Source organism: Heterodontus francisci, chromosome 6 (assembly GCF_036365525.1).
Source record: "Heterodontus francisci isolate sHetFra1 chromosome 6, sHetFra1.hap1, whole genome shotgun sequence".
Classification (NCBI taxonomy): domain Eukaryota; kingdom Metazoa; phylum Chordata; class Chondrichthyes; order Heterodontiformes; family Heterodontidae; genus Heterodontus; species Heterodontus francisci.
The window spans coordinates 3,686,933-3,712,450 of NC_090376.1; the positions used below are offsets into that span (position 1 = coordinate 3,686,933).

At 50.3% G+C, this 25,518-nt stretch overlaps 1 protein-coding gene across 3 annotated transcripts in view; it reads left to right on the forward strand.

The window, feature by feature from the left end:
* Positions 1–715: 715 nt before the first annotated feature.
* The window catches only part of LOC137370904 (uncharacterized), a 145,259-nt gene continuing 120,456 nt past the window's right edge, over positions 716–25,518 (forward strand). For 2 of the 3 annotated variants that reach the window (XR_010975138.1, XM_068032760.1), the window contains exons 1-2: positions 730–834; positions 8,222–8,351. The gene's annotated coding sequence lies outside the window, so the exon portion shown is untranslated. Of the gene's footprint in view, positions 835–8,221; positions 8,352–25,518 lie in introns of all 3 variants that reach the window. The other variant, XM_068032761.1, reaches the window with a different exon arrangement.

The following is a 25,518-nucleotide window of genomic DNA, read 5'->3' on the forward strand; positions in this document are numbered from 1 at the left end:
GTGCACAGTCTCAGAGGTCGTCCTGAATCCGTGCACAGTCTCAGAGGTCGTCCTGAATCCGTGCACAGTCTCAGAGGTCATCTTGAATCCGTGCACAGTCTCAGAGGTCGTCCTGAATCCGTGCACAGTCTCAGAGGTCGTCCTGAATCCGTGCACTGCTCTCAGAGGTCGTCCTGAATCCGTGCACAGTCTCAGAGGTCATCCTGAATCCGTGCACAATCTCAGAGGTCATCCTGAATCCGTGCACAGTCTCAGAGGTCATCCTGAATCCGTGCACTGCTCTCAGAGGTCATCCTGAATCCGTGCACAGTCTCAGAGGTCATCCTGAATCCGTGCACAGTCTCAGAGGTCATCTTGAATCCGTGCACAGTCTCAGAGGTCATCCTGAATCCGTGCACAGTCTCAGAGGTCGTCCTGAATCCGTGCACAGTCTCAGAGGTCATCCTGAATCCGTGCACAGTCTCAGAGGTCATCCTGAATCCGTGCACAGTCTCAGAGGTCATCCTGAATCCGTGCACAGTCTCAGAGGTCAGCTCTGCTTCACCAGTTCACCAGTTCAGTGCTCACTCTTTTAACTTGACTAATACTTCCTGCTTAACAAGCAAACCCTCAAGGTTAATTATTAAGGAGGAGTCAATAGCAGTTTAACATTAATAGAATTCAAGTTAGTCCGATTAACCCTTTCCCTGCCAAGACTGTGAGACAGAACGGAATTTGGACATTGATGAACGGGATGGTCTGGGTGAGAGCTGAGAGAGTTTGAGTTCCAGGATATTAATCAGTCGAGGAGGTAACGGCGAAGGTGATTAATGATTCCTGACAGAAAGCAATCAGGTTTGAAAATTTAATGCTTAGTCCAGACTGAGAGGTATTTTATTGCTGAAACTGAATGAGCGTTTGGATTGAATTTTCTGAACTTTCAATCCTTTCGTCTCCTAAACATGAGCTGTCACCTCAGTCCTGAGAATCGAGACTTGACAGGAGAGAAGAAATGCTGTTTGCAGTTGACAATTATTCACTTTCTTTTTATTCTTTCATGGGATGTGGGCATTGCTGGCAAGGCCAACATTTGATGCCCATCCCTAATTGCCCTTGAGAAGGTTGAATGTCATTTAATTTATTTGTTAATTTCATGTCAAAGAATTTCTGACTGGATCAGATTTAACTTTATTTCCTGGAATTTTTTTTTGAACTGTCTGATAAAAGATCAGTAGTGCAGTGATGATATTGTGGCATTAATAGTGCAGACAGTGTCAATTCAAATACAAGCATGCGCTTTTTGGCCAGTTTGAGAATTGGCAGTCAGTTTCTTTAAAAGCCTGGAAATAAAAAGCCGGTCTCAGTGAAAGTGACCATGAAGCTATCAGATTGTCAAAAAAACCCAACTGGTTCATTAATGTCCGTCAGGGAAGGAAACCTGCTGTCCTTACCCAGTCTGGCCTGCATGTGACTTCAATCCCACAGCAATGTGCTTAAATCTTAACTGCCCTCTCTATTGTGTCTCCAAGGAGGACAGACGAGTCCTCAATTTAACATCATATCAGAAATGCGGATCTCCGACAGCAGAACTGAGCGCTCCTTCAGTACTGACCCTCCGACAGTACAGCACCCCCTCAGTACGGACCCTCTGACAGTGCAGCGCTCCCTCAGTACGGACCCTCTGACAGTGTAGCACTCCCTCAGTACTGACCCTCTGACAGTGCAGCGCTCCCTCAGTACTGACCCTCCGACAGTGCAGCGCTCCCTCAGTACTGACCCTCTGACAGTGTAGCACTCCCTCAGTACTGACCCTCTGACAGTGCAGCGCTCCCTCAGTACTGACCCTCCGACAGTGCAGCGCTCCCTCAGTACTGACCCTCTGACAGTGCAGCGCTCCCTCAGTACTGACCCTCTGACAGTGCAGAGCTCCCTCAGTACTGACCCTCCGACAGTGCAGCACCCCCTCAGTACTAACCCTCCGACAGTGAAGCACCCCCTCAGTACTGACCCTCCAACAGTGCAGCTCTCCCTCAGTACTGACCCTCTGACAGTGCAGCGCTCCCTCAGTACTGACCCTCCGACAGTGCAGCTCTCCCTCAGTACTGACTCTCTGACAGTGCAGCACTCCCTCAGTACTGACCCTCCGACAGTGCATCACTCCCTCAGTACTGACTCTCTGACAGTGCAGCGCTCCCTCAGTACTGACCCTCTGACAGTGCAGCACTCCCTCAGTACTGACCCTCTGACAGTGCAGCACTCCCTCAGTACTGACCCTCCGACAGTACGGCACTCCCTCAGTACTAACCCTCCGACAGTGAAGCACCCCCTCAGTACTGACCCTCCAACAGTGCAGCGCTCCCTCAGTACTGACCCTCTGACAGTGCAGTACTCCCTCAGTACTGACCCTCCGACAGTGCGGCACTCCCTCAGTACTAACCCTCCGACAGTGAAGCACCCCCTCAGTACTGACCCTCTGACAGTGCAGCACTCCCTCAGTATTGACCCTCTGACAGTGCAGCACTCTCTCAGTACTGACCCTCTGACAGTGCAGCACTCCCTCAGTACTGACCCTCCGATAGATTGGTGATAAAGTAATTGATGCTGACTGATGATCTAATGACCGATGAAGGAGTTTCTAACTCCGCACCAATTGAACTGGTCACTGCTGACGTGAGCAATATCATTTACTGAAGAGATATGTTTGATGGAATGCCTTTGGCTGGTTTTTTGAGAGCTCCTTCAAAGCGCTCACGCATCTGTAGAGAACCTTTGCTCATCTGCTGATTGACCGACTGTCGGCAGGTAGCAAGCTGCCGTGTGACTGAATCTGACAGCCCTGAGATCAATGGAACTGAGTGAAATTCCCAATGAAATGTTGTGTTGAGTGGAATACAGACCATTAACACACTTCTACAAGTTGCTGCATTTGAAATCATGCTGCTTGTTCTGTTAGTGAGTGTGTGTCTCCGAGACTATCTGAATTACTGCTGGCAATGTCAGTGAACAAACAAATAACAACTTGCACTTCATTTTTTGCCTTTAACTTGGCACAGTGGCGCAGTGGTTAGCACCGCAGCCTCACAGCTCCGGCGACCTGGGTTCAATTCCGGGTACTGCCTGTGTGGAATTTGCAAGTTCTCCCTGTGACCGTGTGGGTTTTCTCCGGGTGCTCCGGTTTCCTCCCACATGCCAAAGACTTGCAGGTTGATAGGTAAATTGGCCATTAGCAATTGCCCTTAGTATAGGTAGGTGGTAGGGAAATATAGGGACAGGTGGGGATGTGGTAGGAATATGGAATTAGTGTAGGATTAGTATAAATGGGTGGTTGATGGTTGGCACAGACTCGGTGGGCCGAAGGGCCTGTTTCAGTGCAGTATCTCTAACTAAATAACTAACAAATCATCGCAAGGTGCTTCACGACAGCGATATCAGACACTCTGACACCTCGGCCAGAGCTATGTTTAAGCAAAATCTCAAACAAAGACAGGGAGGTAGAGAGGTTTTTGCTTCTCATTATTTTATTCATTTAAGAGATGTGGGCGTCACTGGCCAGGCCAGCATTTATTGCCCATCCCTAATTGCCCTTGAGAAGGTGGTGGTGAGCTGCCTTCTTGAACCGCTGCAGTCCATTTGGGGTAGGTACACCCACAGTGTTGTTAGGAAGGGAGTTCCAGGATTTTGACCCAGCGACAGTGAAGGAACAGCAATATAGTTCCAAGTCAGGATAGTGTGTGACTTGGAGGGGAACTTGCTGGTGGTGGTGTTCCCATGTATTTACTGCCCTTGTCCTTCTAGTTGGTAGAGGTCGCGGGTTTGGAAGGTGCTGTCTAAGGAGCCTTGGTGCATTGCTGCAGTGCATCTTGTAGATGGTACACACTGCTGCCACTGTGCGTCGGTGGTGGAGGGAGTGAATATTTGTAGATGGGGTGCCAATCAAGCGGGCTGCTTTGTCCTGGATGGTGTTGAGCTTCTTGAGTGTTGTTGGAGCTGCACCCATCCAGGCAAGTGGAGAGTATTCCATCACACTCCAGACTTGTGCCTTGTAGATGGTGGACAGGCTTTGGGGAGTCAGGAGGTGAGTTACTCGCCTCCAGTTCAGTTTCTGGTCAATGGTGACCCACAGGATGTTTTTGGTGAGGAATTCAGCGATGGTAATGCCATTGAATGTCAAGGGGAGATGGTTAGAGTCTCGCTTGTTTGAGATGGTCGTTGCCTGGCACTTGTGTTGCATGAAAGTTACCTACCGCTTATCAGCCCGAGTTGAATGTTGTCAAAGTCTTGCTGCATGTGGGCACGGACTGCTTCAGTATCTGGGGAAGGTCATTGATGAAGCAGCTGAAGAAGGCTGGGCCTTGCAATCTGGTTTTTCATGTGTACAGAAAGGAGACAATTCCACCACCTCACACCTAGACATGCTGTGAGTGAGGTTAACTTGTCACAGGATTAACAGTTGCCCTTTTACTGCGATATTTTGCACTATTGATTACAGGCTTTGCCATATGTACACTGCTGCTCTGTCTTTTCAGTGAAAACATCCATCGTGCTGCCTGGCTAAAACTGTTAATCAGATTTATTGACATTTTTAATTCCACAGAAGCAACAAAGAATACAAGCACAATAATCTGAACTACATTTTTCACTGAAATACATTTTTTTTAACAGTTCTGAAAATAATAAGTATGTGAAACCTAAGCCCCAATTTTAATTTGGCATGGGAACTAGGCAGGAGGGGGTTAGTGAGTGGAAAACCACCCTGATCTTGGCAGTGTGGGAGATTTTAACAGCTGGACCACCTCTATCTGCCCCTCGACAGTGGCTGAGGGGATAACATGGGGAATAAGCAGGTTGCTGAGAGGCACCGAAGAAACAATCCCCGATCTCGGGTAAATCGGCCGGGTGGTGGGAGGATCTACCTCTTAGACCAAGCTTTGGTCACCTGGCCTAATATTTCCTTATGTGGCTCAGTGTCAAATTCTGTTTGATTATCACTCCTTTGAAGCACCTTGGGATGTTTTACAATGTCAAGAGCACTGTACAAATGCAGGCCATTGTTGTTGGGCCTTGATGACATAAACTGAGAGGCTGTGGGATGGGTGCAGTGATTGAGTTGTATATAATCAGTCCCACTGTCTCACTGAGAAGGACTGCAAAATAGAGACAAGTCAACACTCAACCAGGCTGCAGAGATCCAGGTGAAAGGACATTTCACAGTCGGCATCTGAAGGTGCTTTTAATCTGTTTTAATTTCCGGTGTGACAGAGTGTAAATAACAGACCTGCAATATATGATGAATTTCCTTTGTTTCTGACACTTGACTCACATTTTAAGCAGCTGATCTGTATCAGTGGGATGATCTGACACGCTAGTCACGTCAGTCTTGTTTTTAATCAATTCGAACACACGCAAACCTGAAGGAAACGCATGTTCTGGGATTATCTACGGTGTGAGCAAGAGTTTACACAGCTAAACCAAGCTGTTCCAGTACAGCTACAACACTGGCATCTACCCTGCAATGTGGAAAATTGCCCAGGTATGTCTTGTACACAAAAAGCAGGACAAGTCCAACCTGGCCATTTACCGCCCCATCAGTCTACTCTCAATCATCAGTAAAGTGATGGAAGGTGTCATCAAAAGTGCCATCAAGTGGCACTTGCTTAGCAACAACCTGCTCAGTGACGCTCAGTTTGGGTTCCGCCAGGGCCACTCAGCTCCTGACCTCATTACAGCCTTGGCTCAAACATGGGCAAAGGAGCTGAACTCCAGAGGTGAGGTGAGAGTGACTGCCCTTGACATCAAGGCAGCATTTGACCAAGTATGGCATCAAGGAGCCCTAGAAAAACTGAGGTCAATGGGAATCAGGGGAAATACTCACCACAGGTTAGAGTCATACCTAGCGTAAAGAAAGATGGTTGTGGTTGTTGGAGGTCAATCATCTGAGCTCCAGGTGATCACTGCAGGAGTTCCTGAGGGTAGTGTCCTAGGCCCAACCATCTTCAGCTGCTTCATCAATGACCTTCCTTCAGTCATAAGGTCAGAAGTGAGGATGTTCGCTGATGATTGCACAATGTTCAGCACAATTCGCGACTCCTCAAATACTGAAGCAGTCTGTGTAGAAATGCAGCAAGACCCGGACAATATCCAGGCTTGGGCTGATAAGTGGCAAGTAACATTCGCGCCACACAAGTGCCAGGCAATGACCATCTCCAACAAGAGAGAATCTAACCATCTCCCCTTGACATTCAATAGCATTACCATCGCTGAATCCCCCACTATCAACATCCTAGGGGCTACCATTGACCAGAAACTGAACTGGAGTAGCCATATAAATACCGTGGCTACAAGAGCAGGTCAGAGGCTAGGAATCCTGCGGAAAGTAACTCACCTCCTGACTCCACAAAGCCTGTTCACCACCTACAAGGCACAAGTCAGGAGTGTGATGGAATACTCTCCACTTGTCTGGATGGGTGCAGCTCCAACAACACTCAAGAAGCTCGGCACCATCCAGGACAAAGCAGCCCGCTTGATTGGCACCCCATCTACAAATATTCACTCCCTCCACCACCGACGCACAGTGGCAGCAGTGCGTACCATCTACAAGATGCACTGCAGCAACGCACCAAGGCTCCTTAGACAGCACCTTCCAAACCCCCGACCTCTACCAACTAGAAGGACAAGGGCAGCAAATACATGGGAACACCACCACCTGCAAGTTCCCCTCCAAGTCACACACCATCATGACTTGGAACTTTTTCGCCGTTCCTTCACTGTCGCTGGGTCAAAATCATGAAACTCCCTTCCTAACAGCACTGTGGGTGTACCTACCCCACATGGACTGCAGTGGTTCAAGAAGGCAGCTCACCACCACCTTCTCAAGGACAATTAGGGATGGGCAATAAATTCTGGCCTGGCCAGTGATGCCCACATCCCATGAATGAATTTTTAAAAAATGTTACACATTGCTTGTACGAAGGGAGGAATTTACAGTCAGGAGCGAGTTAGAGAGGTGGACATAGAGGCAGAGCAGGAAAATCCTGCAGGAAAATCCTGCTCTTGATTAGGATTCCCAGAAATATAATTCTGTCTGATTTTTAGAACTATCGGAGGAGTTACCTTCGACCGAACTTGCTCTGCATGAAACACGATTCACATCAGCCAGAATTAAACACACACCCGATTTATGCCTGCCTGATTTACACACTCACCCAATCTACACACCTGCCTGATTTACCCACCCACCAGAATTACACACCCACCTAATTTACACGCCCATCTGAATTACACACCCACCTGATTTACACCTGCCCAACTTACACACCCGCTCGATTTACACACTGCCCGGTTTACTCACCTGCCCAATGTACACCCGCCTGATTTACACACCCGCCTGCTTTACACACCCAGCCGATTTACACACCTGCCAATTTACATGCTCACCTGATTTACACACCTGTCCAATTTACACACCCACCCTCTTTATGCACCTTCCCAGATTTACATCCGCCCTATTTACACACCCGCCCGATTTACATACCCACCCAATTTAAACCCTCCCCGATTTACACACCCACCCGCTTTATACACCCTCCCAGATTTAAACCCGCCCTATTTACACACCCACCCTTTTTACACACGCACCAGAATTACACCCCTGTATTACCAATATTCTGTGCCCCCCACTCTGCCCCCCCCCACTCTGTCCCCGGACCCTGTCCCCCCCACTCTGTTCCCCCCCCCCCATTCTGTCCCCCCCACTCTGTCCCCGGACCCTATCCCCCCCCCACTCTGTATCCAGACCCTGTCCCCCACGCTCTGTCCCCCCCCACCACTCTGTCCCCCGGACCCTGTCCCCCCCCCCCCCCACTCTGTCCCCCGGGCTCTGTCCCCTCCATTCTGTCCCCCGGACCCTTTCCCCCCCACTCTGCCCCCCCAACTCTGGACCTTCCATGGACTCGATTCTAATATTCCCCTTACTCTGCGCGGCCACGCAAAATAATAATTTACAAGCTCTGCGCACTTAAACAAATCACCCGCTTTTCCGAAAGGAATTAGGGAGAGCGTTACTGGATGATTACATGGTGATGGTCCAGTTCAATCCTGTGCCTGGGTGACTGGAAAATTAATTCACAGCAGAGACCAGCCATTACATTGACCAGGGCCCTGAGGCTATTTGCAGACTCTGATTTCATGCTCCAACATTGTCCATAAACAGCTGCTAATTTTCTGCCTCGTTCTGTTCACCCAGGGCTGCAGATCCTCCGACATTCTGTTTGTGCCCCATCTACACAACAACTTGAAATAAAAACAAGAAATGCTGGAACCACCCAGCAGGTCTGGCAGCATCTGTGGAAAGAGAAGCAGAGTTCACGTTTCAGGTCAGTGACCCTTCTTCGGAACTGACAAATATTAGAAACGTCACAGGTTATAAGCAAGTGAGGCGGGGGTGGGGCAAGAGATAACAAAGGAGAAGGTGCAGATTGGACCGGGCCACATAGCTGACCAAAAGGTCACAGAGCAAAGGCAAACAATATGTTAATGGTGTGTTGAAAGACAAAGCATTAGTACAGATTAGGTGTTAACGGACTGAATATTGAACAACAGCAAGTGCAAACATGAAAAAAAACAGTGGGTAAGCAAACTGAACAAACTAAGATGAAATGAAATAAATGCAAAAAAAAGGTTGTAAAAAAGACAAAAAGAAAAAAGAAAAAACAACTAAAAATGAAGCGAGGGGCTGGAGGAGATTTGAGAGACAGTGAGGAGCGAGGGGCTGGAGGTGATTACCGATATAGGGAGGGGCGAGGAGTTGGAGGAGATTACAGAGATAGGGAGGGGCGAGGGGCTGGAGGAGATTACAGATTTAGGGAGGGGCAAGGGACTGCAGGAGATTACAGAGATGGGGAGGGGCGAGCAGCTGGAGAAGATTTCAGAGATAGGGAGGGGCGAGGGTCTGGAGGAGATTACAAAGATTGGGAGGGGCAAGGGTTTGGAGGAGATAATAGCAATAGGGAGGGATGAGGGGCTGGAGGCGATTACAGAGATCGGGAGGGGCGAGGGGCTGGAGGAGATTACAGACAAAGGGAGGGGCGAGGGGCTGGAGGAGATTACAGAGATAGGGAGGGGCGTGGGGCTGTGCGAGATTACAGAGATAGTGAGGGGCGAGGGGCTGGAGCAGATTACGGAGATAGGGAGGGGCAAGGGGCCGGAGGGGATTACAGAGATAGGGAGGAGCGAGGGGCTGGAGGTGATTCCAAAGATTGGGAGGGGCGAAGGTTTGGAGGAGATTATAGCAATAGGGAGGGGCGAGGGGCTAGAGGAGATTACAGAGATAGGGAGGGGCGAGGGGTTGGAGGAGATTACAGAGAAACGGAGGGGTGAGGGGGTGGAGGAGATTACAGAGATAGGGAAGGGCGAGGGGCTGTGCGAGATTACAGAGAGAGGGAGGGGCGAGGGGCTGGAGGAGAGTACAGAGATGGGGAGGAGCGAGGGACTGGAGGAGATTACAGAGATAGGGAGGGGCAAGGGGCTGGAGGGGATTACAGGGATAGGGAGGAGCGAGGGGCTGGAGGAGATTCCAAAGATTGGGAGGGCCGAGGGTTTGGAGGAGATTATAGAGATAGGGAGGGGCGAGGGGCTGGAGGAGATTACAGAGATAGGGAGGGGCGAGGGTCTGGAGGAGATTCCAAAGATAGGAAGGGGTGAGGGGCTGGAGGAAATTCCAAACATAGGGAAGGGCGAGGGTTTGGAGGAGATTCCAAAGATAGGGAGGGGCGAGGGGCTGGAGGAATTTCCAAAGATAGGGAGGGGCGAGGCGCTGGAGGAGATTACAGAGATAGGGAGGGGCGAGGGGCTGGAGGAGATTACAGAGAAAGGGAGGGGCGAGGGGCTGGAGGAGTTTACAGATATAGGGAGGGGCGAGGGGCTGGGCGAGATTACAGAGATAGGGAGGGGCGAGGGGCTGGAGGAGATTGCAGAGATAGGGAGGAGCGAGGGGCTGGAGGCGATCACTGAGATAGGGAGGGGCAAGGGGCTGGAAGAGGTTACAAAGATAGGGAGGGGCGCGGGGCTGGAGGAGATTACAGAGATAGGGAGCGGCGAGGGGCTGGAGGAGATTACATATATAGGGAGCGGTGAGGGGCTGGAGGAGATTACAGAGATAGGGAGTGGTGAGGGGCTGGAGGAGATTACAGAGATAGGGAGGGGCGAGGGGCTGGAGGAGATTCCAAAGATAGGGAGGGGCGAGGGGCTGGAGGAAATTCCAAAGATAGGGAGGGGCGAGGCGCTGGAGGAGATTACAGAGATAGGGAGGGGCGAGGGGCTGGAGGAGATTCCAGAGAAAGGGAGGGGCGAGGGGCTGGAGGAGATTACAGAGATATGGAGGGGCGAGGGGCTGGGCAAGATTACAGAGATAGGGAGGGGCGAGGGGCTGGAGGAGATTGCAGAGATAGGGAGGAGCGAGGGGCTGGAGGCGATCACTGAGATAGGGTGGGGCAAGGGACTGGAAGAGGTTACAAAGATAGGGAGGGGCGCGGGGCTGGAGGAGATTACAGAGATAGGGAGGGGCGAGGGGCTGGAGGAGATTACAGAAATAGGGTGCGGCGAGGGGCTGGAGTAGATTACAGAGATAGGGAGGGGCGAGGGGCTGGAGGAGATTACAGAAATAGGGTGCGGCGAGGGGCTGGAGTAGATTACAAAGATAGGGAGGGGCGCGGGGCTGGAGGAGATTACAGAGATAGGGAGGGGCGAGGGGCTGGAGGAGATTACAGAAATAGGGTGCGGCGAGGGGCTGGAGTAGATTACAGAGATAGGGAGGGGCGAGGGGCTGGAGGAGATTACAGAAATAGGGTGCGGCGAGGGGCTGGAGTAGATTACAGAGATAGGGAGGGGCGAGGGGCTGGAGGAGATTACAGAAATAGGGTGCGGCGAGGGGCTGGAGTAGATTAGAGAGATAGGGAGGGGCGAGGGGCTGGAGGAGATTACAGAAATAGGGTGCGGCGAGGGGCTGGAGTAGATTACAGAGATAGGGAGGGGCGAGGGGCTGGAGGAGATTACAGAAATAGGGTGCGGCGAGGGGCTGGAGTAGATTAGAGAGATAGGGAGGGGCGAGGGGCTGGAGGAGATTACAGAAATAGGGTGCGGCGAGGGGCTGGAGTAGATTACAGAGATAGGGAGCGGCGAGGGGCTGGAGGAGATTACAGAGATAGGGTGGGGCGAGGGGCTGGAGGAGATTAACAAACTCCAGTTCTCCGATGTTGCAAGGTGGGAGTCCGGCCAGCAGTGCGTTGGAATAGTCAAACGTGGATTAGGAGATGGATTTTGGAGTCAGACAGCAGACAGCAGACAGCCATCGGCACAACACATGGTTCCTGCACCGAGAGGATGTGTGGATTAATTTCAACCAGAAACTGATAGAGATCCCGACAATCTGAAATTTAACTCTTAGCCTGCGTTCACTCAGCTGATCTCAGCTGCACCCTAGGCCCAACCATCTTCAGCTGCTTCATCAATGACCTTCCCTCTATCATAAGGTGGGATGTTTCGCTGATGATTGCACAATGTTCAGCAGCATTCGTGACTCCTCAGATACTGAAGCAGTCCGTGTAGAAATGCAACAAGACCTGGACAATATCCAGGCTTGGGCTGATAAGTGGCAAGTAACGTTTGCACGACACAAGTCCCAGGCAATGACCATCTCCAACAAGGGAGAATCTAACAATCTCCCCTTGACATTCAACGGCATTACCATCGCAGAATCCCCCACTATCAACATCCTGGGGGTTTCCAGCGTGTACCATCTACAAGATGCACTGCAGCAATGCACCAAGGCTTCGTAGACAGCACCTTCCAAACCCGCGACCTCTACCACCTAGAAGGACAAGTGCAGCAGACACATGGGAACACCAACTCATGCAAGTTCCCCTCCAAGACACACACCATCCTGACTTGGAACTATATCGCTGTTCCTTCACTGTCACTGGGTCAAAATCCTGGAACTCCCTTCCTAACAGCACTGTTGGTGTATCTACATCTCAAGAAGGCAGCTCACCCACCACCTTCTCAAGGGCAATTAGGGATGGGCAATAAATGATGCCCGCATTCCATGAATGAATAAAAAAGGTGGATAAATGAATTAGAGGCACAGGTCAGCCATGATGTGATTAATGAACAGGATGGAGGGCCTGAAAGGTTTCCTATGAACATAACCCCTTTATATCAACTAACTCATGCCACAAGCCTCACAGCTCCCCTCCCCCACACTCGAACGGCCAAAGCTGCCGCAGGACTGTTGGCCTATATCTCACTCACTGCCAAATGAACCTGACCTACACAAATCATTCTCCCAACCCCATTAACCCCCTTGGATCTTTCAGGTCAGTAATTAAGAACTCGTTGGGGTTGTAAGCCAGTTATGAGGTCCTTTAACCTTGAATCATGGATTTTCCAGCCTTGGAACATGTATCCCGACGTGTCAGCAACTTCCCAGGGTCACCGAGACAAGTGCACAAGGGAAAGAGCTTCTTCAGTGCAGCTGATGAGTTTGTTTTTACTCATTCATGAAATGTGAGTGCCACTAACCAAGGCAACATTTATTGCCCTTGAGAAGGTGGTGGTGAGCTGCCTTCTTGAACCGCTGCAGTCCATTTGGGGTAGGTACACCCACAGTGCTGTTAGGAAGGGAGTTCCAGGATTTTGACCCAGTGACAGCGAAGGAACAGTGATATAGTTCCAAGTCAGGATGGTGTGTGACTTGGAGGGGAACTTGCATGAGTTGGTGTTCCCATGTGTCTGCTGCCCTTATTCTTCTAGGTGGGAAGGCTTTGTTCAGAGATGCTGAAGAGCTGCAGGCCATGGCCATTGAGAGACTTCATTTCTCTCAGAGCATACTTTCACTGCTTGACAGGTAATTTGCCAATTTCTTGGAAGGCATTTCACTTGTCTCGCACTTCACTCATTTTTAGCTGCACTTCCCTGCTGCCAGCCTTCACCGTGGCATTGGATAAGGCTGCAGCTCTACCTTCCACTTCTGCTGAGGGGCAACAGCAGAGGTCACTGCACTGCCAATGGCACCAGCAGCAGCACCGGCTGTCTTCTCAGCCACATGCCCCTCCACAGGGCAGAGAGGTTGGATACGAAGATCCAGTTAGAAGGAGACCAGACCCCCAACAGAGAGTGTACTGGCTCTCATAGCAGGTCATTGCTGACATCTGCAGCCTCCAGGAACAAAACCTCTTTTTCAGTGGACCAGGTGGGCATGCATTGCCAATGAGCAACAAGTTGTCTGTCCCTGGAGGGCTACCCACCACGACGCCCTTCACCCCCCAAACCTGATCTATGCCTATTAATACGTTATGTGCTCTCTTCTCATGCAAGGAGAGAAAGCAGAGAGGTGTGAAAGGCTTTTCTGCGGAGGAGAGAAGGACATATTTGTGGAGGATGACTGTGAGTCATGGGTGTGAGAGGGCAATAGGCTGAGGGAGTGTTGGCTGCTCAGATGGGGATGTGAGGAGCCTGCAGGGAGAGGTATGAGTGGAGTGTCATGGCCACGAATGGGAGGGCAGAGCTGTTAGGATCAGGGTTATTGTCAGGGTCAGGGGTCACTGTCAGTGTAAAGTTCAGTGGGTGGAGATCGTTACTGAGGGTTCGAGAATCATAATTGAGGAACCAAGTCATTGTTGAGGGATCAGCAGTGAGGTCAGAGACTTTGGGGTCACAGTCAAGGGGTCAGAGACTCTGGGGTCACAGTCAAGGGGTCAGAGGTGGGGTCAGAGACTCTGGGGTCACAGTCAAGGGGTCAGATGTGGGGTCAGAGACTCCAGGGTCACAGTCAAGGGGTCAGAGGTGGGCTCAGAGACTCTGGGGTCACAGTCAAGGGGTCAGATGTGTGGTCAGAGACTCCAGGGTCACAGTCAAGGGGTCAGAGGTGGGGTCAGAGACTCTGGGGTCACAGTCAAGGGGTCAGAGGTGGGGTCAGAGACTCTGGGGTCACAGTCAAGGGGTCAGATGTGGGGCCAGAGACTCCAGGGTCACAGTCAAGGGGTCAGAGGTGGGGTCAGAGACTCCGGGGTCACAGTCAAGGGGTCAGAGGTGGGGTCAGAGACTCTGGGGTCACAGTCAAGGGGTCAGAGGTGGGGTCAGAGACTCTGGGATCAGGGTCACATTAGAGGGGTAATAGTCACATTGCCAGGATGAATATTGCAGTTTTCTGCCCAGTGACTGGGACTGGCTGCAGGGTGATATATGATGGAAGTGGATCACTTTACAACATTCTCCATCCCTTCACTAGCTCTGCCACTTTCAATAATTGAATCTCATTTTATTAACTTTCAGCTCAATTTAATTAAAGTTCTCTGTGAATCACTTGCTACATTTATTGATTCAGATCTCCAACCATTGCTCTGCTCATTGCTTGTGGGATAACGAGGAGTGTGACTTTTCCATTCTACTCACGTTCCATGTTGCATTCCAGACCCTGTTAGGGAAAATCAATTAAATCTGTTGGAATATTACAATTCTCCAACTGCGGTGAGAAAGCAAATGGAACCTTCTGGCATCACAGCAGAGGGCGAGTTTTTAAATAATTCATTCATGGGATGTGGGTGTCGCTGGCCAGGCCAGCATTTATTGCCCATCCCTAATTGTCCTTGAGAAGGTGGTATTGAGCTGCCTTCTTGAACCGCTGCAGTCCATGTGGGGTAGGTACAGCCACAGTGCTGTTAGGAAGGGAGTTCCAGGATTTTGACCCAGCGACAGTGAAGGAACGGCGATATAGTTCCAAGTCAGGATGGTGTGACTTGGAGGGGAACTTGCAGGTGGTGGTGTTCCCATGTATTTGCTGCTCTTGTCCTTCCAGTAGGTAGAGGTGGCGGGTTTGGAAGGTGCTGTCTGAGGAGCCTTGGTGAGTTGCTGCAGTACATCTTGTAGATGGTACACACTGCTACCACTGTGCATTTGTGATGGAGGGAGTGAATGTTTGTAGATGGGGTGCCAATCAAGCGGGCTGCTTTGTCCTGGATGGTGTCGAGCTTCTTGAGTGTTGTTGGAGCTGCACCCATCCAGGCAAGTGGAGAAAGCTTTGTACCAAACTTCATTTTACTAGCTGTCACTGGGACAGGAGCAGTAGGAACAATATTCTGGGCCCGGCCATGGACCTTCAGGCTGACTCTGTTCCGCATCCTCCCCTTCCCTCCCAGCAGATTCTTCCGTAAAGCGCTGCCTGCAGCTGCTGCCCACCTGCTCTCGGCCTCCTCCAGCTGATTCTATATCACCTCCTCACTTGGCCAAGGTTTAACTCGGGCCTCACATCCTAACGTTGATCACTAGAGCTGTCAGTTTGGCTCACTGGGCACCAGTGGCCTCAACGTCAGAGGATGAAGGATTCAAACTCCAGTCCAGGGTGTTGTCCTCATAACTTAGACCAACACTCACAGTGCAGTACTGAGAGATGGCAGCACTGTCGGAGGGTCAGTAGTGAGGGAGTGCAGCATGGTTAGAGGATCAGTACTGAGGGGGTGCTGCACTGTCGGAGGGTCAGTACTGAGGGAGTGCAGCTCTGTCAGAGGGTCAGTACTGAGAGAGTGCAGCACTGTCGGAGGGTCAGTAGTGAGGGAGTGCAGCATGGTTAGAGGGTCAGTACTGAGGGAGTGCTGCACTGTCGGAGGGTCAGTACTGAGAGAGTGCGGCACTGTCGGAGGGTCAGTAATGAGAGAGTGCTGCACTGTCGGAGGGTCAGTACTGAGGGAGTGCTGCACTGTCGGAGGGTCAGTAATGAGAGAGTGAGGCACTGTCGGAGGGTCAGTACTGAGAGAGTGAGGCACTGTCGGAGGGTCAGTACTGAGAGAGTGAGGCACTGTCGGAGGGTCAGTACTGAGAGAGTGCGGCACTGTCGGAGGGTCAGTAATGAGAGAGTGAGGCACTGTCGGAGGGTCAGTACTGAGAGAGTGCGGCACTGTCGGAGGGTCAGTAATGAGAGAGTGAGGCACTGTCGGAGGGTCAGTAGTGAGAGAGTGCGGCACTGTCGGAGGGTCAGTACTGAGAGAGTGCTGCACTGTCGGAGGGTCAGTACTGAGAGAGTGAGGCACTGTCGGAGGGTCAGTACTGAGAGAGTGCGGCACTGTCGGAGGGTCAGTACTGAGAGAGTGCAACACTGTCATAGGGTCAGTACTGAGGGAGTGCTGCACTGTTGGAGGGTCAGGACTGAGGGAGTGCTGCACTGCCGGAGGATTAGTACTGAGGGAGTGCTGCACTGTCAGAGGATCAGTACTGAGGGAGTGCTGCACTGTCAGAGGATCAGTACTGAGGGAGTGCTGCACTGTCAGAGGATCAGTACTGAGGGAGCACTGCACTGTCAGAGGATCAGTACTGAGGGAGTGCTGCACTGTTGGAGGGACAGTACTGAGGGTGTGCTGCACTGTCAGAGGGTCAGTACTGAGGGAGTGCTGCACTGTCGGAGGGTCAGTACTGAGGGAGTGCTGCAGTGTTGGAGGGTCGGTACTGAGAGACTGCTGCACTGTCTGAGGGTCAGTACTGAGGGAGTGCAGCACTGTCGGAGGGTCAGTACTGAGGTAGTTCTGTACTGTCGGACGGTCAGTACTGAGGGAGTGCTGCACTGTCGGAGGGTCAGTACTGAGGGAGTGCTACACTGTTGGAGGGTCAGTACTGAGGGAGTGCTGCAGTGTCAGAGGGTCAGTACTGAGGGAGTGCTGCACTGTCAGAGGGTCAGTACTGAGGGAGTGCTGCACTGTCAGAGGGTCAGTACTGAGGGAGTGCTGCTCTGTCGGAGGGTCCGTACTGAGGGAGTGCTACACTGTTGGAGGGTCAGTACTGAGGGAGTGCTGCACTGTCAGAGGGTCAGTACTGAGGGAGTGCTGCTCTGTCGGAGGGTCAGTACTGAGGGAGTGCTACACTGTTGGAGGGTCAGTACTGAGGCAGTGCTGCAGTGTCGGAGGATCAGTTCCGAGGGAGTGCTGCACTGTCAGACATACTGTTTTTCAGATCAGATGTTAAACCCAGTCTCTTCTGCCCTCTATGATGGATATTGTCGATCCCACAGGCACTATTTTAAAGAGCCGGTAATTTCTCCCCGGTGTCCTGAACAATATTTATTCCCCCATGCAACAGCACTAACACAGATTATCTGGTCATTATCACATTGCTGTTTGTGGGATCTTGCTCTGCACTAATTGGCTGCTGCGTTTCCTACTTTACAACAGTGAGCATACTTCGAAACTATTCCATGTGCTGTGAGGCAAATTGGCGGTCGTGAAAGGCACTCTTAAATGCAGGTGTTTCTTTGTTGGGACTTCAGGAACAGGGATCGGGGATCGGGTATTGTGCTGCAGGGCACTGAGGACAAGAGGGAAGTTTCAGCTGCTGCTCTGACTGGGAGAGGTGACGCCTGTACAGGCAGTGTTGAGAGCTCAGTCTTGCTCACTCTGTGCATCGACTGCAATTGAGATCATTAATAACATCGAGTATTGCAGAATGTGAGGAATGGATGTCTCTCTGCAGCCCTGGTGTCATTGTGTTTGAAGTCTGGCCAAACTCTCACGAGGGCAATCCAACAAACCTCTCTTGAAGGTTTCTCATTGGATCTTCCACAGTTGATGTCTAAAGATATGAGATGCTGTAACTCTTGCTGTGCCGACAGTAGTGGGGAGAGGTTTAACCTGTTCTTATGCAATGTTTCTGTCTGTTAATCACACTGGATTGTGGCCTGTTTATTTTCTCAGTTAGGAGTTGAGTTAGGAACATTAGACAAGTAAACACACAAACTGAGCCCTGATCTACAGGCTGTTCATAGAGCAGTTCGGAGGAGTTATGTCTGTCTGCAGTAAGGAAATAGATGAATAAATATTGTGTGCCATAAGCAGAGCGACTGAGGGAAGGCTGCAGATGTTGCACTGTTGGGGTAGGAGGAACTGCTCAGACCCCGTGTGCACTGGAGTGCACAGAGTGCATTGGAATTAGGTTCTGTATGAACGTCGGAACAGGGGAGGCCATTCAGCCCCTCCAGCCTGTTCTGCCATTCATTTAGATTATGACTGATCTGTACCTGCCTCTGCTCCACATCCTTTAATCCCCTTACCCAACAAAAATCTACATCTGTCTCAGGATTGAACCCTCTAATTGACCCCCATCATCCAGCTTTCTGGGGGAGAGAGTTCCACATTTCCACTCCCCTTTGTGTGAAGAAATGCTTCCTGACATCACCCCTGAACGGCCTGGCTCTGATTTTAAGGTTCTGCCCCATTGTTCTGGACTCCTCCCCCCCCCCCCCCCCCCACCAGAGGAAATAGTTTCTCTCTATCAACCCAATCGAATCCTTTCATCATCTTAAACACCTCAGTTGGATCACCTTTTAACCCTCTAAACTCAAGGGAATCCAAGTCCAGCATGTAAAACCTGTCCATGTACTTTAACCCTTTAAAGGCCCACCCTCTGGTCATTATCACATTGCTGATTGTGGGATCTTGCTGTGCGCACATTGGCTGCTGCGTTTCCTACCTTACAGCAGTGACTACACTGTGAAGGTACTTCACTGGCTGTGAAGCACTTTGGGACACACTGAGGTTGGGATAGCCATTACGGAAATGCAAATATTTTATCTCTAATTTGCCGGGAGCGGAATACTGACACACCACACAAAGCAACTGCATACCCATAATCAGCCACAGTCCCTTCTCCTTTAATCCTGCAGTCTAAGCTCTCTCTGCATTAACCCCCTCTCCTGCTCAGCTGCAGTATCAGATCAATTTGCTGGGTGTCATAACCAAAGCTGAAACACAATATTGATCGACAGAGCTGAAGAGGCTGTTTAGATGTTGTGTGTAAACTGGGGATTCCGGGAGGTGACAGTGTTCAGTCAGCACTGTTTTAACAGCCCTTAATTAACTGGGACAATGAGTGATTGTCTGGGAAATCACAGCCATACTTCAACAAAACAACCTGTCTGGGTTGTCTGGCTCGTGGCAGACCCTGTGATTTTTTAAAAATTCATTCATGGGATGTGGGCGTCACTGGCTAGGCCAGCATTTATTGCCCATCCCTAATTGCCCTTGAGAAGGTGGTGGGGAGCTGCCTTCTTGAATCGCTCCAGTCCATTTGGGGTAGGTACACCCACAGTGCTGTTAGGAAGGGAGTTCCAGGATTTTGACCCAGCGACAGTGAAGGAACGGCGATATAGTTCCAAGTCAGGATGGTGTGTGACTTGGAGGGGAACTTGCAGGTGGTGGTGTTCCCATGTATTTGCTGCCCTTGTCCTTCTAGTTGGTAGAGGTTGCAGGTTTGGAAGGTGCTGTCTAAGGAGCCTTGGTGCATTGCTGCAGTGCATCTTGTAGATGGTACACACTGCTGCCACTGTACGTCGGTGGTGGAGGGAGTGAATGTTTGTAGATGGGGTGCCAATCAAGCGGGCTGCTTTGTCCTGGATGGTGTTGAGCTTCTTGAGTGTTGCTGAAGCTGCACCCATCCAGGCAAGTGGAGAGTATTCCATCACATCTGGTGGTCTTCAGAAAAATATATCTGTAAGGGTGAGGACTAGTCCAGTACCCAAAAAAGCCTCAAGAGTCGGATGTCTTGTACAAGTGAGCAATCTTTATTTACAAGCATGCAAGGAGAAGTCCTTCTCTCACAAATGATTGTAGGGGTTCTGCTAGTACACTTTTCCAGTAGTCATTTTCTACAGTTTTACAGAAGGTTAACTTAATAAACTGTTTCTTAATTACATCATCTCTCATCTATTGTCTTCCCGAATCTCATCCTGCCTTGGTTATATTATTCACCTCATCAACCTCTTGATTACCCCATTCATAGGATTTGGGTGTCTCTCTCCTGAACTTATTACCTTCTGATTAGGTATTCATATAATTTGTGTGTCTAGCAGGAAAGCTTTCTCAAGTTATAGGGACCTAAGTTATGCCAAGTATCCCATGGTTCCCTATGCCAGTCTCCCTTACAATATCCCCACATTGCCACCATGTAATATTGCTCGTTCCTTTGATATGTGAACTATTGTAAGATTCACAGGACGACAAGTAATATCCAAAGAAAATGTGGGTTTTTATCATAACGTAACTAGAACATATATATATATATATATACACAGTTATTGCACGAGCAGATCTACACACTCCTTAGTCTGTCAGGCTACACCCACAACTCCCTGGTGTCGTGATATCACTTCCTCTGGTGACCTTCCCTTACAGCCTCTTAAGGTGGTCCCACACATACTGCACTGTTGGAGGGTCAGTTCTGAGGGAGCATTGCACTGTTGAAGAGTCAGTACTGAGGGAGCATTGCACTGTTGAAGAGTCAGTACTGAGGGAGCATTGCACTGTTGAAGAGTCAGTTTTGAGGAGCGCTGCACTGTTGAAGAGTCAGTACTGAGGAGCGCTGCACTGTTGAAGAGTCAGTTTTGAGGAGCGCTGCACTGTTGAAGAGTCAGTACTGAGGAGCGCTGCACTGTTGAAGAGTCAGTACTGAGGAGCGCTGCACTGTTGGAGGGTCAGTACTGAGGGAGCATTGCACTGTTGAAGAGTCAGTACTGAGGGAGCATTGCACTGTTGAAGAGTCAGTACTGAGGGAGCATTGCACTGTTGAAGAGTCAGTACTGAGGGAGCGCTGCACTGTTGAAGAGTCAGTACTGAGGGAGTATTGCACTGTTGAAGAGTCAGTACTGAGGGAGCATTGCACTGTTGAACAGTCAGTACTGAGGGAGCGTTGCACTGTTGAAGAGTCAGTACTGAGGAGCGCTGCACTGTTGAAGAGTCAGTACTGAGGAGCACTGCACTGTTGAAGAGTCAGTACTGAGGGAGCATTGCACTGTTGAAGAGTCAATACTGAGGAGCGCTGCACTGTTGAAGAGTCAGTACTGAGGGAGCATTGCACTGTTGAAGAGTCAGTACTGAGGAGAGCTGCACTGTTGAAGAGTCAGTACTGAGGGAGCATTGCACTATTGAAGAGTCAGTACTGAGGGAGCATTGCACTGTTAAAGAGTCAGTACTGAGGAGCACTGCATTGTTGAAGAGTCAGTACTGAGGAGCGCTGCACTGTTGAAGAGTCAGTACTGAGGAGCACTGCACTGTTGAAGAGTCAGTACTGAGGAGCACTGCATTGTTGAAGAGTCAGTACTGAGGAGAGCTGCACTGTTGAAGAGTCAGTACTGAGGGAGCATTGCACTGTTGAAGAGTCAGTACTGAGGGAGCATTGCACTGTTGAAGAGTCAGTACTGAGGAGCACTGCATTGTTGAAGAGTCAGTACTGAGGAGCGCTGCACTGTTGAAGAGTCAGTACTGAGGAGCACTGCACTGTTGAAGAGTCAGTACTGAGGAGCACTGCATTGTTGAAGAGTCAGTACTGAGGGAGCCTTGCACTGTTGAAGAGTCAGTACTGAGGAGCACTGCACTGTTGAAGAGTCAGTACTGAGGAGCGCTGCACTGTTGGAGGGTCAGTACTGAGGAGCGCTACACTGTTGAAGAGTCAGTACTGAGGGAGCATTGCACTGTTGAAGAGTCAGTACTGAGGGAGCATTGCACTGTTGAAGAGTCAGTACTGAGGGAGCATTGCACTGTTGGAGGGTCAGTACTGAGGAGCGCTGCACTGTTGAAGAGTCAGTACCGAGGAGCGCTGCACTGTTGAAGAGTCAGTACTGAGGAGCGCTGCACTGTTGGAGGGTCAGTACTGAGGAGCGCTGCACTTTTGAAGAGTCAGTACTGAGGAGCGCTGCACTGTTGAAGAGTCAGTACTGAGGGAGCATTGCACTGTTGAAGAGTCAGTACTGAGGGAGCATTGCACTGTTGAAGAGTCAGTACTGAGGAGCATTGCACTGTTGAAGAGTCAGTACTGAGGGAGCATTGCACTGTTGAAGAGTCAGTACTGAGGGAGCATTGCACTGTTGAAGAGTCAGTACTGAGGGAGCGCTGCACTGTTGAAGAGTCAGTACTGAGGGAGCATTGCACTGTTGAAGAGTCAGTACTGAGGGAGCATTGCTCTGTTGAAGAGTCAGAACAGAGGGAGCCTTGCACTGTTGAAGAGTCAGTACTGAGGAGCGCTGCACTGTTGAAGAGTCAGTACTGAGGGAGCATTGCACTGTTGAAGAGTCAGTACTGAGGGAGCATTGCACTGTTGAAGAGTCAGTACTGAGGGAGCATTGCACTGTTGGAGAGTCAGTACTGAGGGAGCATTGCACTGTTGAAGAGTCAGTACTGAGGGAGCATTGCACTGTTGAAGGGTCAGTACTGAGGAGCGCTGCACTGTTGAAGAGTCAGTACTGAGGGAGCATTGCACTGTTGAAGGGTCAGTACTGAGGAGCGCTGCACTGTTGAAGAGTCAGTACTGAGGGAGCATTGCACTGTTGAAGAGTCAGTACTGAGGAGCGCTGCACTGTTGAAGAGTCAGTACTGAGGGAGCATTGCACTGTTGAAGAGTCAGTACTGAGGAGCGCTGCACTGTTGAAGAATCAGTACTGAGGAGCGCTGCACTGTTGAAGAGTCAGTACTGAGGGAGCATTGCACTGTTGAAGAGTCAATACTGAGGAGCGCTGCACTGTTGAAGAGTCAGTACTGAGGGAGCATTGCACTGTTGAAGAGTCAGTACTGAGGAGCGCTGCACTGTTGAAGAGTCAGAACTGAGGGAGCATTGCACTGTTGAAGAGTCACTACTGAGGGAGCATTGCACTGTTGAAGAGTCAGTACTGAGGGAGCATTGCACTGTTGAAGAGTCAGTACTGAGGAGCACTGCACTGTTGAAGAGTCAGTACTGAGGAGCGCTGCACTGTTGAAGAGTCAGTACTGAGGGAGCATTGCACTGTTGAAGAGTCAGTACTGAGGGAGCATTGCACTGTTGAAGAGTCAGTACTGAGGGAGAATTGCATTGTTGGAGGGTCAGTTCTGAGATACTGTTGCACTGTCGGAGGTGCTGATTTTTGGAGGCCCTGTCTGCCCTCTCAGGTGAATAAAAAGATGCCATGACATTATTTTGAAGAAGAGCAGAGGAGTTCTCCCTGGTGTCTGGGACAATATTTATCCCTCAACCAACATCACTAAAACAGATGATCTAGTCGATATCACATTGTTTGGGATCTAGCTGTGCTCAAATTGGCTGTCATGTTTTTTACATTGCAGTTGTGACTACACTTCAAAAGTACTTGATTGGCTGTGAAGTGTTTTGCCAAGTGCTGAAGTTACGAAAGGCACTGTAGAATTGGACGTCTTGCCTGACAGTCCACTATCTGCTGCAAACAAGGGACCACACAGCAAGCTAGAGTCAGGACTTCACTGATGTTCCCTTGCACGGGGGAGAGAGTTTAATTTGTGTCATTGTCAGAACATGTTGCCTAATTAATGGCTCAGATTTGACAGAGTGAGGGAACTGTAAACACTGGGCAGAATGGAAAGCTGGTTTTAATTGGCTAAGTTCCGAGGTGTCTGTGAAATGCTCAGGATCTGTCCTACTTTACCCGAGCTAAACATTACAGACAGTGGATATAATCAGCAAAGATTGAACAGGCTGGGGCTCATTTCTCTAAAATACTGAAGGCTGAGGGGTGACCTGATAGAGGTGTTTAAGATTATAAAAGGGTTCGATAGGGTAGACACTGAGCAGATGTGTCCACTTGTTGGGGAGACTATTGGGAGGTGATTGTGATGCAGTGTGTCACAGTCAGGAGTCTGGCTCCAGTTCCCAAAGTCCAGGAAGCTCCTCAGGCAGGGCCTCCCAACTCGAAACCCCTGGCACTGGTCTTTATTACATTATTGCTGTACAGACTGATGATAGCCTTGCCCTCTTCTCCCCTTGAGGGGTAATGTTCCCCTATTGCCCCCTCAAGGGGTAATTTGTAGTTACTCAGACAGACCTCTCATAATAATAAAACCGGACAGACCACCCGGCATCGACCTAGGCACCAGAAACGACTACGGCAAACCCAGCCCTGTTGACCCTGCAAAGTCCTCCTTACTAACATCTGGCGGCTTGTGTCAAAGTTGGGAGAGCTGTCCCACAGACTAGTCGAGCAACAGCCTGACATAGTCATACTCACGGAATGATACCTTACCGGCTATGTCCCAGACACTGCCATCACCATCCCTCGGTATGTCCTGTCCCACCTGCAGGACAGACCCAGCAGAGGTGGTGGCACAGTGGTATACAGTAGGGAGGGAGTTGCCCTGGGAGTCCTCAGCATCAACTCCGGACCTCATGACGTCTCATGGCATCAGGTCAAACATGGGCAAAGAAACCTCCTGCTGATTACCACCTACCGCCCTCCCTCAGCTGATGAGTCAGTACTCCTCCATGTTGAACACCAATTGGAGGAAGCACTAAGGGTGGCAAGGGTGCAGAATGTACTCTGGGTGAGGGACTTCAATGTCCATCACCAAGAGTGGCTCGGTAGCACCACTACTGACCGAACTGGCAGAGTCCTAAAGAACATAGCTGCTAGACTGGGTCTGCGGCAGGTGGTGAGGGAACCAACAAGAGGGAAAAACCTACTTGGCCTCATCCTCACCAATTTACCTGTTGCAGATGCAACTGTCCACAACAGTATTGGCAGGAGTGACCACCGCACAGTCCTTGTGGAGACGTAGTCCCATCTTCACATTGAGGATACCGTCCATTGTGTTGTGTGGCACTATCACCGTGCTAAATGGGATGGATTTCAAACAGATCTAGCAATGCAAAACTGGTCATCCATGAGGCGCTGTGGGCCATCAGCAGCAGCAGAATTGTACTCAACCACAATGTGTAACCTCATGGCCCGGCATATCCCCCACTCTACCATTACCATCAAGCCAGGGGACCAACCCTGGTTCAATGAAGAGTGCAGGAGGGCATGCCAGGAGCAGCACCAGGCATACCTCAAAATGAAGTGTCAACCTGGTGAAGCTACAACCCAGGACTATCTGCATGCCAAACTGCGTAAGCAGCATGCGATAGACAGAGCTAAGCGATCCCATAACCAATGGATCAGATCTAAGCTCTGCAGTCCTGCCACATCCAGCCGTGAATGGTGGTGGACAATAAAACAACTAACTGGAGGAAGAACGCCACAAATTCTTGTTGTCGGTGTCGGCTGTCCCTCTATTCGAGGATGAAGTCTACTCAAGGTCAGGTATCTGTCCCCAGTTTTCATGTGACTGAACGGGCTGATTCCTGATCTTTGGGCACATGGGGCAGGACATCCCATGAGGTAGTGGGATCAGGAGTGCAGGACTTGCCTCCTTTTCTTTTCCTGTTCTGCCTCATCATTAAGGTATTTGGACTCGAAGCATGCTGTCGCTTGATGGACAAGTTGTCACCATTTTGAATGATTGGCAGCAAGCTCCTCCCAGTCACCAATGTCAATGCTGCTGCAATTCAGAGCTTCAGAGTGTCTTTGAAGTGTTTGTCTATGGACATTCCTGGAGGAGCAATTCCATGTGAAGGTCAATTTCTGAGTACATAGGCTTGAACTTTCTGAGTACACTGGCAAAGGCAAGATGAGTTCATTGGCCAGTGTGCTGCAAGGTGCCAAGACAAAGCTCAAGAATGTGACTTTGCAGATAGTGA